At 44.0% G+C, this 16,236-nt stretch overlaps 1 pseudogene; it reads right to left on the minus strand.

Moving 5' to 3' along the window:
- Window positions 1-226: 226 nt before the first annotated feature.
- On the minus strand, window positions 227-14,639 carry LOC123091765 (T-complex protein 1 subunit alpha-like; annotated as a pseudogene).
- Window positions 14,640-16,236: the final 1,597 nt, after the last annotated feature.

Genomic DNA, 16,236 nt, shown 5'->3' on the forward strand with positions numbered 1-16,236 from the left:
GTTTGGCCCTTTGGTCGGTTCGGGGGGGTTGGGTAGTGTCAGAGGTGTTAGTAGAATAAGGTCTACATTCATACAAGATGTCAAAAAAAAGGGTCTACTTTCATACAACATTCTATGGGAATATCCATGAATCGCAAGGCAAATAAAAACATTAAGAGCATTCTAAGTCTAACAGCCAGCCATCACATCATACAGTCCACTGGATACCCTAAAAAAATGGGAGTGCCTAAGATGTTACTCTTCGTTCCCAGACTCTTCCTTGGTAAGCTTGATCATGTCATCAATCCTTACAATAGTAATGGCCGCTTCAGTGGCGAACTGCAATAGAAATGAAAATTGGTGAAATAAATCCCAAAAATCACAATCACATCCCATGAACATAAAGGCAAGTGTACCAACCTGAATAATCTTTACTTTGCTCATTGCTGGCTCAATCACGCCATATTCAAGGTTGTTGCGGACGATTCCTTTCACAAGGTCAAGACCCATGCTGCAGAGCACAAGTCAAATCACTTTTACGAACAGAAGATGTGCAACAGCCATAAAAGAACAGCAAATGGCAAATATAATGAAATGTTCCAAGTTAAAAATGGATTCTAGATGGTAACTATTACTTCCTCTATCTCAAATTATAAGGTGTTCTAGCTTTGCATTAAGTCAAACTTCTGTAAATTTGATCAAAGTTGTAGCAATATATATCCATATCTACAATATCAAAAAAGTATATTATAAAACTGTACTTTATGGTGGATATAATGGTGTTGTAAATGTTGGCACATTTTTCTATAAATTGGGTTAAACTTACAGAAGTTTGACATCTTATAAGTTGATGAAACAGAGGGAGTAACTCAGAAACAAGGCTGGGAGTGGAACTTGAGATGGTACATGCAAAGAAGTAAGAGAAACCGAAAGGGTAACTGTTTGCATCTTAGTTACGCATATCCTAAAAATTATCACTTTGTTCTTTTATGGAGGTTGGTTAATCTAATAATACACCCACAGAAGTTTACAATGCTCTAGAACTATCGTCTTTATGTAGTTACATATTCTTCTAACGTGGTCTTCAAAGGTCTGATAAGTAATGAAGATGATAAATTATGTAGTTACCTTGAATAGTGTTGCTTATCAGCCTTTGTTTGAGCGGTATGATGCTATGCCCTAAGCTTTGCGACAAGCTCAGTTGCATCCTTTGCAGCATTAACAGAAAGAACCTGCCATGAAAAGATGACGATTCTAACTAATATGATCTGCGGCTAATTCTGCAAGTAATAAATCAAATATAATTGATAAAACCTTTGGGATAATTAACAATGATTCTGCAAATTCAGCAATCGCAAGTTGTTCCCTAGAGCCAAGAGTAGTAGCGAGGTTCTCCAAGTACACAGACAATGCAGCTTCTACTGCACCACCACCAGCAACTACCTGAAAGACCGAGGCATGTTACACACAATGAAGACGATGATAAACTTCTGCGTTCAAAACAAAAATACAATGCTTGTTTTACATGTCAGAAGAAAATGATGCTTTGAAGCACTTCATTGACTGTCTACCAAGAAGTTTAATGATATCAACTTTTTCAGGAATGCTTTAAACAGACATCATGATTAAAGCATTAGTTGCTCATTTAAATGACGATTCTTTTTAGGAATATTACAAGGTAAATTTTCAATGTTCATGTTCTCCTTCAAGCATGGAAACATTATTCTAGAATTAGGGACTGCTGCTACAGGAAACATGGCCTCAATAAAAGATAAATACTCCCTCTATTTCTTAATATAAAATGTTTCGGCAAGCTAAAATTGCTTGCCAAACGTCTTATATAGTGAAACAGAGGAAGTATTAAATATTAGAATCAGGCAGCACCAGCTAGCAGTTTAACCGCAAGCCACGCAAAGAAACAAGAAGAATAATACACAGGTCTAGTTAACGCTATCACGTCCCAAAATTTCTAGTTATGACAACATCATTATGTTCATGTATTCATCCAGAGGGAGCCAATAAGGAACAGTGGCAATAAGTTGTACCATATTGGATTCCAGTGTTCTCTTCACAACGCAGAGTGCATCGTGCAAAGACCGCTCAATCTCATCTAGCATGTAGTCATTCGCTCCTCTAAGTATAATTGAGACCTGCACAAAACAAATGCAAGTGTGATGCAAATTATAGTTCCCACTCGTATCATGACTAGGTCAACATTGGCACAGAAAATACTAACCGCACTAGTGTTCTTTGTGCCTTTCACCAGAATTACATCATCGTTGGCAATTCTTTCTTCCACAACTTCATCAGCATGTCCAAGGAATGATGGATCAAATGTTTCTTCACCTTCCATGTCAGCAAAAGTACTCAGCTGCACTTTCGCACTTCATTAGGATGTTGAAGTTCACTTAGGATGAAAAGGCGAATCTTATGCTTATTTCTCAGAAAAACACGGATCAAATTTGCTGGAGTCAATAATTTTCTGTTATTTGCATCAACTCCACCCCAGATGATATACAATTTAGCACCTCAAAGTTCTTACGCTAGATTAGCAAAGCATACTCAGAAACCGATGAAAACCATATAAACGTAAAGCAATGTTGTGAAGGCATTTGGTTCAGATGCAGATCGATCAACTTTAGTACAATTGCAATCACAAGTAAGTTCTTGGGATCAAAGTCAACAAGTCATGAATGAAATTAAAAAGAATTATAGTATTGAAATACTTAGTACTGCTTCATCATAGCTATCGAAAAAGGTCCTTACCATTGTTGCACCAGTTGTCTTGGCAACATGACGCAAATCCTCCTTACGCACACGCCTCACCGCAATTGCTCCAGCCTCAACAAAGTACTGAAATGATGTATTATCACACACACAACATATTTAGATAGTAACAGGAAGAGACATCTACATAGATCCCAATAATACATTAGCTCATTTTGAAATCATCAATTCGATTCGCTCTTTTCGAAATCATCAATTCAGTTTAACCATGAAATGTATTTTTTAAGGAGGTAGAAGCCAGATCTAGCACTCAGGAATTGATCGAGATACTATCTAACGCGTAGTCCAGAAAATTCTTGATGCCCGACCTTAAACAAAACTAACAGTAACTAGGTAGAATATCAGCAAAAACTGACCACTAAAAGCAAAGAAATTACGTAAATAGTTTCTGCTACGGTGCTGGGCACTATACCCAAAATCATATTAAAAATAGGTAAATAAATAGATTATGCTTGAATAATAAAAGCGTACCTTCAATGACATATCATCAATTCCCTTGGTGGTCAATACAACATTAGCACCGGCCTTGAGAATTTTCTCAATTCGCTCCTTTGTTATGTCAGATTCTCTGCCAAAAAAAGTAAGGCATTCGGTCCTCTTGAAGATCGTAAAATATAAAATAAACTGCTTTCAAATCCAATGACAGAAGGCATGGGGATCCAGCATAAGAAATGGGGGAAAATATGCTAAAAGGTCAAAGTAGAGCATAGTAATCGCTAATTCATTCAGGAGATAACATCAAGCAGTGAGAATGCAGTGCAAAACTGAAAATGCGCATACCTCTGACGGATCTTCCCAAGTTCTCTTGTATCAGATACAAGAACTTGAACGCCCATTTGCATTTTTGTCTTCTGGAGGTTAAAATCAAGACAAGCGATTTTAGCAACCATTACTTTTGTAGGCATTCCTTGAGCTGTGCGGCCTGTGTTCAGCGCATAACCATTGAGCAGGTAACTTTTCCTAGCGCTTTTACCATGAGCTTTCAAAATATTAATGCTCTGCAGAAGAAAGAAAACTATAATTATAAGTAAACTTTTAAGAAATATATCAGAATGTATCTTAAAGAGGACTCGAAAACCATGTCTAAATAGAATCATTTAGATGAATCTCAAAAACATAGACAGCACGATGCTAAGGCATAGCTAATACATAACGTGACAAATTGGTATAATAGATGTGCCTACAGTGCCAACATTTCCCAACATTAATATAGGAGATAACATCTAAGCCTGTATTCAGAACGAAGCAACCGAGTTAAAGACAGCTTTCACAAAAAAAAACGATGAAGTAATACAGTAAGTTTGTAACCTAATGCACTTTACTTGCCTTGATTGGATACTTCAATTCTCCCTTAGCATTTGTAGTCTTCACAGCTTGAAGTGCCTCGACAACCTATAAAACCATAGCAGTTCATTTAAATAGCACGTAGTTTGGGGCAATGTTAACGTAAAGACAGCTGGACCTTAACATTTGGCTCCAGTGATGACTATTTAGATAAACAATATCAGGCCACAGCAAACCATAGCAGTGGACAGAACACCTCAAAATTCATAAACTAAGTACTTACTTACTCGTCTAAAAGTACTTATTTTAGAGTTAACAAACACCACAGGTCAAATATACAACAAGCATAATCAAACATAACAACCATACAATCAAATTCTAGAGTTTTACAGTAGAAAGATAAGTAAAAAAAGGCATGATTAAGAAACCTGAGGCACATGACCATAGGAACTTACCAGATTTGCAAAGAAATCACTGTCGTTGTGAATCAATTTCGAAGACATGCTAGTTTTTGCACAGTTAACAAGGGAAGCTTTTCCAAGTTTATCAACTTGAAAGTGTAGAAGAACACGCATGTCAGCAAGACAATAGGCCTCGAAACGAGCAGCAAGATGCGGCCATTTGTTCAGCAGGCAACATGGTTTTACCTTGACAGAGAGCTTTTCTTCAACATACTTGCAAGCCTCACACATAGCGAGCTGATATAATATGAATGCAAAAAAAATGTAAGAGATGATGTGACTTCAGAATGTTCAATCAAAATTAATATGGTAATGCTGCTAAAATAAAGATTACAAAGCTCACCCTGTAGCCACTGATAATTGAGGTCGGATGGATTTTATTCCTCTCAAGTTCATTGGCTCCCTGGTAAAAAAAAATAGAACATCGTAAATTTGTATGCATAATGCTTAGGGAAATTCATAGCGAAAAAAACCCTGCCGCTAAAGCTCCATTTCATACCTTGAGCAACTCTGCAGCTATGAGGACAACAGATGTTGTTCCATCACCAACCTCCCGATCTTGGAGCTCGGCCAACTCAACAAGAACCTAACAATGAATGGACCCCCCGAAAGGATAAGCACGAAGTAGCAAAAGAAGCAAAAGAAAAATGGGAAGCTTTGGCTAACAGGCATCACCTGTGCAACTGGGTGCTCGACTTCCAGCATCCTCAAAATGGTTGCTCCATCATTTGTGATTGTAACATCGCCAATATGATGTAGGGCAGAACCCTAAATGGTCGATCTTTCACGTTTGGAGGGATCCTACGGGGAATCACGAAGAACACGCGGAAGAACTAGAGGGAAAACACGGGGAGAACAAGAGAAACAATCAACCGACAAGTAATCAATCACACGAGTGCTAGATCACCGAACACAAAGAGGTACATATGATCCATAGTCAACAAAGGTAAGGATACAAAGGACAGTTCATCTCCTAATGGAGGTCTTGATGGTCTTCCCTCGAGAGGGGTCTTGAATCCGCTTGGGGGATCTTCTCCGAAGAGGTCCTGAACTCCGAGGAGAAGTATCCAAGTGGATGAGCAAAGGCTCTCTCACAAATATGAGCTAATCCAGTGCTAACCCTAATACGAAGCTAGGAGACGAGTATATATAGTGCTAAGTCACGAAGGGGTAAGTGCACTGCGCGCAGGCAGGCCGGTAGTACCGGTCATGGGGCCGGTAGTAGCGCTGAGAGCTCCTGAGGGGCGGTAGTTCCGATCCTGGAAGGCGGTACTACCGCTGGGGGTCGGGCGCTGGCTTCTGGAGGTGGGCTTCGAAGGCGCCAGCGGTTGTACCGGAGGTTGGGGCGGTTGTTCCGGTCATTGGGAAGAAACCGGTAGATCCGGTGCTATACCGGCCTTGCACCGCTTGCTCACAGAATAGCGGCCGGTTGTTGGGCGGTGGCTGGCCGGTTATTCCGCCCGGGCGGTGGTGGGGCGGTTGTACCGGTCCTCCCAGGCTGGGTGGAATGCCTCCTTGATCTTGATGTCCATCTTGCACCACTCCTTCTCCTTGGCTGCTTTCATGGTACCTGAGCACACATAGTGTCTCCGTTTGAGGTAGTAGCCATGTCTCAAAGGGGTCAAAGGGAAATTCAACAAGGAGAGAGTTAACCTCGGATTGGATGGCACGTGCTCGGGCTCTTGTCATGGGTCCTCTTGGAGCAAGTGTGGTCGAAGTAGAGTCCATGGGGATGATGGAAGGATGCTCTGCATCATCTCCCCTCCCTTGGGAATGATCCGACCTCGGATCAAAATTTGCATCACCATGGAAAGGCGCGAGGTCTTTGACGTTGAAGATGTCGCTCACGGTGTACTTGTCTCGTGGGAGTTCAATCTTGTAGGCGTTGTCGTTGTAGCGTGCTAGCACCTTGAAGGGTCCGTCGGCTCGAGGGAGAAGCTTAGACTTGCGTCCGTTGGGGAAGCGGTCCTTGCGGAGGTGTAGCCACACGAGATCACCAATGTTGAATACCATGGGGTGCTTGTTGATGTTGAGCTTGGTCGCTAGTCGTTGTACTTGGCGCTCGATGGTGTGTCTTGTATCTTCATGCATCTTCTTGATGTAGCTTGCCCGTGCACTCACATCCATGTTGGTGCGCTCTTGTAGAGGAAGAGGTAGAATGTCCAATGGTGACAATGGGTTGAAGCCGTAGACGACCTCGAAGGGAGACTTGCCGGTAGTTGAATGTCTTGCACGGTTGTAGGCGTACTCGGCGATGGGTAGACACGCCTCCCACTCCTTGATGTTCTTCTTGATCAACACGCGAAGTAGAGTGGATAGTGTCCGGTTCGTCACCTTCGTTTGGCCGTCGGTTTGAGGATGGTATGCCGAAGAGAACAATAGCTTGATGCCGAGCTTGGCGCATAGTGTCTTCCAAAAGTAACTCAAGAATTTGACGTCATGATCGGAGACAATCGTCTTGGGCAATCCATGAAGTCGCAAGATTTCCCTACAAAAGAGATTAGCAATATGTGAAGCATCGTCTATCTTGTTGCAAGGAATGAAATGTGCCATCTTAGAAAATCTGTCCACAACAACAAAGACGGAATCCTTGCCATTTTGAGTTCTAGGCAAACCAAGTATAAAATCCATGCTAATGTCTTCCCAAGGTTGATAAGGAATAGGAAGTGGCATGTAAAGACCGTGGGATTGAGCTTTTGACTTAGCTTTGCGACATGTAGAGCAACGGTTGGTGAAGCGTGAGACATCACAAAACATCTTGGGCCAAAAGTAGTTCTTGGAGAGCGTTGCGAAAGTCTTGTCGCGTCCAAAGTGTCCCATGAGTCCGCCTCCATGAGCCTCTTGCAAAAGTAGCAAACGAAGAGAAGACTCGGGAATGCAAAGTTTGTTAGCTCTCATAAGATAATCATCCTTTAGGTAGTATCGTTCCCAAGACGTGTGTGTCAAACACTTAGCGTAAGGGGTAGCAAAAGAAGGATCATGCTCATACAAGTCTTTTATATGCTCAAAACCAATAACATTCAACTCAAGTTGAGTGACAAGCATGCATATGCGTGAAAGTGCATCTGCAACAACATTTTGTTTACCCTTAATGTACTTGATCACATAAGGAAAAGATTCAATGAATTCACTCCATTTGGCATGACGCTTGTTCAATTTAGTTTGTCCTTTTAAGTACTTAAGCGTTTCATGATCGGTATGGATGACAAACTCATGAGGTCTAAGATAATGTTCCCAAATATGTAGCACACGCACTAAAGCATACAATTCTTTGTCATAGATGGGATAATTAAGTTGAGCACCGGAGAGTTTTTCACTAAAATAAGCAATGGCTCGATTTTCTTGCATCAAAACTCCGCCAATTCCGGTACCACTTGCATCACAATGAACCTCAAAAGTTTTGTCAAAATTGGGTAAAGCAAGAATCGGGGCATGAGTAAGCAAAGACTTGAGCTCATCAAAAGTGGTGGATTGCAAAGAACCCCAAACAAAAGGAGCATTCTTCTTACTCAAGGTATGCAAAGGAGCGGCAATTGTGCTAAAGTTTTTCACAAATCGGCGATAAAATCTTGCAAGGCCAAGGAAACTACGCACTTGTTGCAAATTGGTTGGTTGGGGCCAAGTTTTAATTGCCTCAATTTTAGTTTCGTCAACATGAACACCTTTTGAAGAGACAACAAATCCCAAGAAAACCACTTTGTCAACACCAAACGTGCATTTTTTCAGGTTTGCATAAAGGCTTTCCTTGCGAAGGGTTTGCAAAATAGATTTAACATGATTAATATGATCTTTCATAGTTTTGCTAAACACAAGAATATCATCAAAGTAAACCACTACAAATACTCCAATGTAAGGTCTAAGCACATGATGCATAAGACGCACGAATGTTCCGGGTGCTTCCGACAAACCCATAGGCATCACTAACCACTCATATAAGCCAAATTTGGTTTTGAAAGCGGTTTTCCATTCATCACCTTCTTGAATGCGGATTTGATAATAGCCACTTTTAAGATCTATTTCTGAGAAAAAGTTGGCTCCGCTAAGTTCATCAAGCATATCATCTAAGCAAGGAATGGGATGCCTATAGCGAACGGTAATAGCATTTATAGGTCTACAATCGGAACACAAGCAGAAACTTCCATCGGGCTTAGGCACAAGTATAACGGGAACGGCACAAGGGCTTAAGCTTTCACGTACATGACCGTTGTCAATGAGTTGTTGTACTTGCCGTTGGATTTCCCTTGTCTCTTCGGGGTTGACACGGTATGGAGCTTTGTTTGGAAGTGGCGCTCCGGGGATGAGGTCGATTTGATGCTCAATACCTCGAAGTGGAGGTAGACCCGGAGGTAGCTCATCGGGGAAAACATCTTGAAATTCCTGCAAAAGAGATTGAAACACCAAAGTTAGCTTGTGAATGGTGTTAGTTTTTGGTTCTCCATCTTTGCACACAAGGACAAAGTGCATCACACTCGATGGGTTCTCACACACTTCTCTCATCTCACTTTTGGTGGCAAATAGGATGAGGTTTTTCTCTCTAGGCGAAGAGGCGCTCATATTTGGCTTGTGGCTCTCACTCACTTTTGGGTGGGTCACTTTCTACTCTTCTCTCCATGGTGTGTGGCTTGCTTGTCGGCTATCACTTGACTAGGAGACATAGGTCGTAACACATACTCCTTCCCTTTCATCTTGAAGCTATAGTGATTGGTTCGCCCATTGTGGATGACACCACGGTCGAATTGCCATGGTCGACCAAGAAGGAGGTGGCAAACGGTCATTGGGACCACATCACATTCCAAAGTATCTTCATAAGCACCTATTTTGAAAGAGACTTGGACCATATGCTCGACTCGTATAGTGCCAGAGTCACTTAGCCATTGGACCTTGTAGGGATGTGGGTGCTTCCTCTTGACCAATTGAAGCTTGGAGCATAGTTCTTCACTTGCCAATTTGTGGCAACTACCTCCATCGATGATGACCTTGACGGACCTTCCATTGATGCTGGCCTTTGTGTGGAAGATGTGGCATCTTTGGTCTTCTTCTTGTTGATGTTGAAGTGTCAAGACTTTGGAGACAACGAGAGCGGGGCTCGAATCCTCATCACAAAAGACTTGATCATCTTCATTTTCGTTCACGCGCCGGTGCATGGCCACTTTCTCAAGGGCTTCCATCTCCTCTTCACTCATTGAGTCATATGTGCTGTCATCGTTGAGGATCATGGTGCGCTTGTTCGTGCATTCATAGGACTTGTGGCCTCGGCCGCCGCAAGTGAAACACTTGAAGGAGCTTGTTTTGACGGTCTCATCGGTCGGAGTAGATGATGAAGCACGCGGCTTGAAGTTGCTTGTAGAAGGAGGAAGACGACTTGAACTTGTCGGATTTCTCTTGTAACTTGACTTCTCGTCGTTGCTTGGAGAAGGTTTTGTTGACGTAGATGTTGGAGGAGTCGTTGAAGCTTGGATGTTGGAGAAGCTGTAGGTCTTGGATGAGTACTTGGCGTACTTGAAGTCATCTTGCACTTGACGTTCTGCCTTGGTTGCTTGATGCACGAGCTCAATGAGGTTGGAATATGGTTGGAAGTCGGCGATCTTCTTGATGGGATGATTGAGTCCATTCAAGAAACGTGCCATTGTTTGCTCATCATCTTCCTTGACATTGGCTCGAATCATGGCAATCTCCATTTCCTTGTAGTATTCTTCAACACTCTTTGTTCCTTGCTTGAGGAGTTGTAGCTTCTTGAAGAGATCGCGGTTGTAGTAGGTTGGTACAAAGCGTGCCCGCATGACATCCTTCATTTGAGTCCAAGTGGTGATTGGAGGTTCACCTCTTGCTTCACGGCGTTCAAGGACTTGTTCCCACCATATGAGCACATAGTCTTGGAACTCAAGTGATGCCATAGAGATCTTCTTCTCTTCCTCATAGTTGTGCAAACGAAAGATTTTGTCGACCTTCAATGCCCATGAGAGGTACTCTTCCGGATCATTGCTTCCTTTGAACTTGGGCATTGTGAACTTGAGCTTGCCATAGCGTTGCTCTTCATTGTGTTGTTGGCGATGGTGATGATGACGTCCTTGACGTGGAGGATAGTCATCCTCATGTTGCTCTTGGCGCGGAGGAAGTCCATGATCAACTTGCTCTTGTTGAACTTGAGGTTGAAGTGGAGCTTGACGAGCTTGTGGAGGGGCTTGAGGAGCTTGAAATTGCACACGCGGTAGGTAGTTCCTCTCTTGGATTTCTTCTCGAAGAGCTTCCTCTTGATTGCGCCGTTCGCGGTTGCGGTTGGCGATGGCTCGACTTGATTCTTGAAGGGCACATTGCGCCTCAAGCGCTTGTGCTTCTCGTTGTTGTTGTTGAAGACGTTGAGCCTCGGCGTCTTGTTCTTCTTGGTGTAGACGCGCTCGTTCTTCTTCTTGGCGCCGAAGTCGTTATCGTTCTTGAGCTTGAGCAAAAGCCACTTTGTTTGATTGAGGACGAGGGACTTGCTCATCGTCTTGCTCTTGTGAATGCTTGTCTTGTATTGGGTTCCGAGATGCATGACGGTCTTGACGCGCGGCTCGTTGAAGAATGGTCGATGACGGTGTACTTGAGCCGGAGAAGGTATCGTCGGAGTGTCGACTTGAGCGGCTCCGTCTTGAGGATGAAGAAGTGGAATGATGCCGGTTCCTCATCAAGGCGCGGATCTCCTCCATTCTTGCATCATTTTCTTGCTTGTGAGAGTCGAACTTGTCGTCGAAGTAGTCTCTTGTACGTTGTTCGGAGAGTCGCAAGTCGGTGGCGAGGTTGTCGATGCGGTCGCTCATAGCTTGTTGCTCTTGGTGTAACGCCCTTTGAGCACCAAAGAGGTGGCTCTTTGTGACGAATGATGACATGTCATCGCCGTTCTTGATGAGAGGTGGATTTGTAGAAGAACTTGGCCTATCCATTATACCAAGCAAAATGTAAGTGGTAGAAGGAAAAGAACGTGTACCAAATGTACCTTGACCGATGTTGAAGGTGAATCAAGTTCACTCAAATGCGGACAATGAAATAGCACTGTTGGTACCAATTCTTGTCGGTTCTCACACCTACACAAGTAAAAGCTTATGGTGGAGCTTGGTTAGGATGGCGGCACAAAATTGATTGCAATCGTTAGTTTGACTCAAAGATGTTGAAAAAGATTCGCAAATTCGCAAATGTAACAAGTAGACCAAGTAAGTAATGGTACACGGAAACACACCCGCAAATAGATAAGTGGGATTGTGCAAACCAAAGTGAGCCAAAATGTGGAAACCATGAAATGCTCTTGTTGCACAATACTGGAGAGACGCTAGCACGATTGCACAATAGGCAGATACACAAACTTGTGCACAACCTACTAGACAAAAATGCTACGATCTCTATCCCTAGTATGCTATATGTATGATATTTCGGTGCTATGATCCAAGATGATCGGATATGACAATCTTAATGTTGTATGATGCTATGGTTCTCGCTTATAAGCTCTTTGCTTATCTTTCTCTTTTGCTTAAAAGCTTGGGTGGCTCTTCACTTTTGAGCTCTTTTCTCATGCAAAACTTCACGAACCAAGATAGCAATTTCGTATGCTATGACAACTTTGTGACACACAAGTTGATCTCAAGATATGCACCACTATGGTATGATATGTATGCTATGTTGTATGATCACTAATGTGCACAAGTCACGTTGCCGGCAATACTCAATGGCTAGTCTCGATGGGTAAGCAACGCAAAAGTAAGGCTATGTGGTTATCAATGCAATTGCGAGAGATGACAAAGATGTCGTCGAGGTTACCGTCCTTGACGATGATGAGTCCTTGGCGAAGGTGAGCGGTGGTGATGTTGACGTCGAACCGTACCTATATAGCCGAAACACAATAGGACACGGTAACCACAACTCAAATTCTCAAAGACCAAAACAACAATGGTGGAAGCGGAAAGTGGAGGTGGATGTGGGAGTTATGCTGAAAATGGCCTGGGCGGTAGTACCGCTCGGATGGCCGGTTGTACCGCTTGTGGTACTCAGCGGTGGTACCGCTCGGAGGGGCGGTTGTACCGCTCGTGTCGGGATTCGACACAGCACGAAACTGGGCACGATTTTGGGGTGGAATTGGATGGTTTCGGGGCAAAATTTGGAGGGTTTCGTGGATGAGAAGAGGGGAAACTTGGGGGAAGGCTTGATCCACTTGAAACCAAGCAAATCCACGGATCAAAATCAACAAAACATCATCAAACCAACAAATCACAAAAAAAATTGGGGCTATTTTTGGTGGGGATTTTCGAATTTAGGACGAAAAGAACAAAATCAAGCTAGAAATACGGGGTAGGGGCTCCAAAAACGTGATCAACGTGGCTCATGATACCAAGATGATGTAGGGCAGAACCCTAAATGGTCGATCTTTCACGTTTGGAGGGATCCTACGGGGAATCACGAAGAACACGCGGAAGAACTAGAGGGAAAACACGGGGAGAACAAGAGAAACACTCAACCGACAAGTAATCAATCACACGAGTGCTAGATCACCGAACACAAAGAGGTACATATGATCCATAGTCAACAAAGGTAAGGATACAAAGGACAGCTCATCTCCTAACGGAGGTCTTGATGGTCTTCCCTCGAGAGGGGTCTTGAATCCGCTTGGGGGATCTTCTCCGAAGAGGTCCTGAACTCCGAGGAGAAGTATCCAAGTGGATGAGCAAAGGCTCTCTCACAAATATGAGCTAATCCAGTGTTAACCCTAATACGAAGCTAGGAGACGAGTATATATAGTGCTAAGTCACGAAGGGGTAAGTGCACTGTGCGCAGGCAGGCCGGTAGTACCGGTCATGGGGCCGGTAGTAGCGCTGAGAGCTCCTGAGGGGCGGTAGTTCCGGTCCTGGAAGGCGGTACTACCGCTGGGGGTCGGGCGCTGGCTTCTGGAGGTGGGCTTCGAAGGCGCCAGCGGTTGTACCGGAGGTTGGGGCGGTTGTTCCGGTCATTGGGCAGAAACCGGTAGATCCGGTGTTGTACCGGCCTTGCACCGCTTGCTCACAGAATAGCGGCCGGTTGTTGGGCGGTGGCTGGCCGGTTGTTCCGCTCGGGCGGTGGTGGGGCGGTTGTACCGGTCGTCCCAGGCTGGGTGGAATGCCTCCTTGATCTTGATGTCCATCTTGCACCACTCCTCCTTGGCTGCTTTCATGGTACCTGAGCACACATAGTGTCTCCGTTTGAGGTAGTAGCCATGTCTCAAAGGGGTCAAAGGGAAATTCAACAAGGAGAGAGTTAACCTCGGATTGGATGGCACGTGCTCGGGCTCTTGTCATGGGTCCTCTTGGAGCAAGTGTGGTCGAAGTAGAGTTCATGGGGATGATGGAAGGATGCTCCGCATCACAATATCATCCACCAGCATCTATAGATACGCTAAATTAGTTCATTCCAACAATGACTTTTTTCCTTTTGGAAAGGTTCGAACCATGATTATTTCAAAATGATAGTGGATGCACTACCATCTAACTTCACTGTTCGTTATTAGATTGCTACAGAAAGCACATCAACATTTTCATCATCACTGGCAACCAAGTTTGCGGGTGAACTACATCCACACCAAACAAGCAACTCTTGCACCCACATTCCAAGATCCAAGTATCTGACACGCGGATCATAACTTCGGATCCTACTCATAAAGCAGCAAGCTATGCGCAACCAAGTAGATCGTCACGTACCTTATCGAGCCCGACGGGCCCGAGCGATGATTTGACGATGTTGGCCACCGCCTGGCACCCCACCACTGCAATCGCAGAAGCACAATTAAACACACGTGTGCGCTCGGACGGCTACCCATGCCACTATATCTTACGGACCCGCGCTACTCATCGGAATCTGGCGCTGATGAGTAAGACGAGCAGGAGACGAGGAGTGTTACCGTTCTGCATGCGGACGTCCTGACCGGACTGGCGCTCGCCCAGGATGTCGGGGGTCTGTGCCGTGATCGCCATGGCGGCGGCAGCGGAGAGTGAGGACCGAGGAGGCAGCACTGGAGGGTTCGAGGCGGATCTCGGCGATGGAGAATGGGTTTTTGCTGCTGCGATTTGCGTGGGATCAACGGGGTTAGGGTTCAACTCTCTCTTGGCTGGGCAATCTCCTTGACTGCAAATTTGTCACGCCTGCGGTTCAGGTATCTGAACCTGAACATGCAGCGGACTGAAGATGAACTTAGAGTACAGCAGCGCAGTTGGGCCTTGGGCCGGGTCTTCCTGCGAGGGCCCGTACTACTTAAGCGTGTGTTCTTCTCAAAAAAAAAAAGTAAGCGTGTGTAAGCCATTGTTAGGATTTATCGTTGATCGCCTAAAAAAGGATTTATCGTTGACCAGAATTGAGAAGATCTTCTAAAAAAAATCAGAATTGAGAAGCAAATCCTCACCCTCTTTTGCTCAAAAAATAATAATAAGTAAATATCCTCACTATCTTTTGCTCAAAAATAAATAAATAAATAAAATCCACACCCTCTCGTCTCTCTTCTCAACTGATCCCCTTTCTCCTCTCACCTACTCCCTCTCCTGATTCCCATCTCCACGGGACATTACAATCCGTTGATCTCATACTCTCATTGTCAATTTGTAAAATCCACCGTGCTAGGGGCGATTCATCTCTGTGAATCGCTAGAAATCCTGCACGGGGTGAGATCTGGTTCGAAGCGAGACGATGGCGCCACCATCCAAACCATCTGCCCAGACCCGCCACTTTCTCACCACCATGGCCGAGGCCACCGATCAGTTGAAGACGCTGCTCAAGACGGTCATCCGCCACCTCAACGTGAACCAAGTCACGGCCGACCAGCAATTTGAGACGCAGCTTGCTTACAACAAGCAGGTTTCCCACGAGCTCAAGAATCTGGCCAAACTGATCGACCTTACCCAAGCCGATGCTGACGAAGCGCGCAAATCCACCCCAATCATTGATCATGCAGCTGCTGTAGCGGTAGGTGGCACCTCGGCATCCAACATGACCGCGTTCATGGGCTCCTCCATCCACTTGGAAATATGCCCTAGAGATAATAATAATTGTACTATTTTCACGCTTATAATTAAATATATTCTATACTATAACTGCTATGGTTCTTGAATATGTGATTCGGAGGAAAACCCATAAGCACATGTAGAGTAATAAACAGTAAAAACATGATTCCTAGTCTTACCTTTACGACTAACTCAAGTGTTGCATGATAATTATGTTATCCTGGTCATTGGCTTAAGTTAAGTGTAACAAAGATGCTGACAACTTTGCGAGTATGAAGTTAGTAGAACGATCATATTGAATTGATCCAAGTTGATTGTTATACTTAGAGATGTTATCATCGCAAGTCTATAGTCAATAACACAGAGAGTTAATGTATTCTTAGTTCCTTAGACCATGAGACTATCGAGTCACTTCATACCAGACGATGCATTTAGGTGTTGTTCCAACGTTATCCATTAAGGGATAATCATAACATCAACTTCGGATTCATCAAAAATTATGGGAAGGGGTTAGGTACCTCGATGTGATGAAATCTGTCATCGTATGGGGTGACACAAGTGTCTTGCTCACAGGGATGCCGAAACACGAAAACGAGAAAGAAGAACAAAACCGATAAAGAGACCGGTATAGTGAGCATGTGTATGACTCACGGGGATACCGATAAATCTCACCTCGGGTTCATAAAGTAACGTGATGCAAAAGATGATAACCTCAAATATCATTCGTGTGAGTATAA

The sequence above is a fragment of the Triticum aestivum genome, chromosome 1B (assembly GCF_018294505.1).
Source record: "Triticum aestivum cultivar Chinese Spring chromosome 1B, IWGSC CS RefSeq v2.1, whole genome shotgun sequence".
In the NCBI taxonomy this organism is placed as follows: domain Eukaryota; kingdom Viridiplantae; phylum Streptophyta; class Magnoliopsida; order Poales; family Poaceae; genus Triticum; species Triticum aestivum.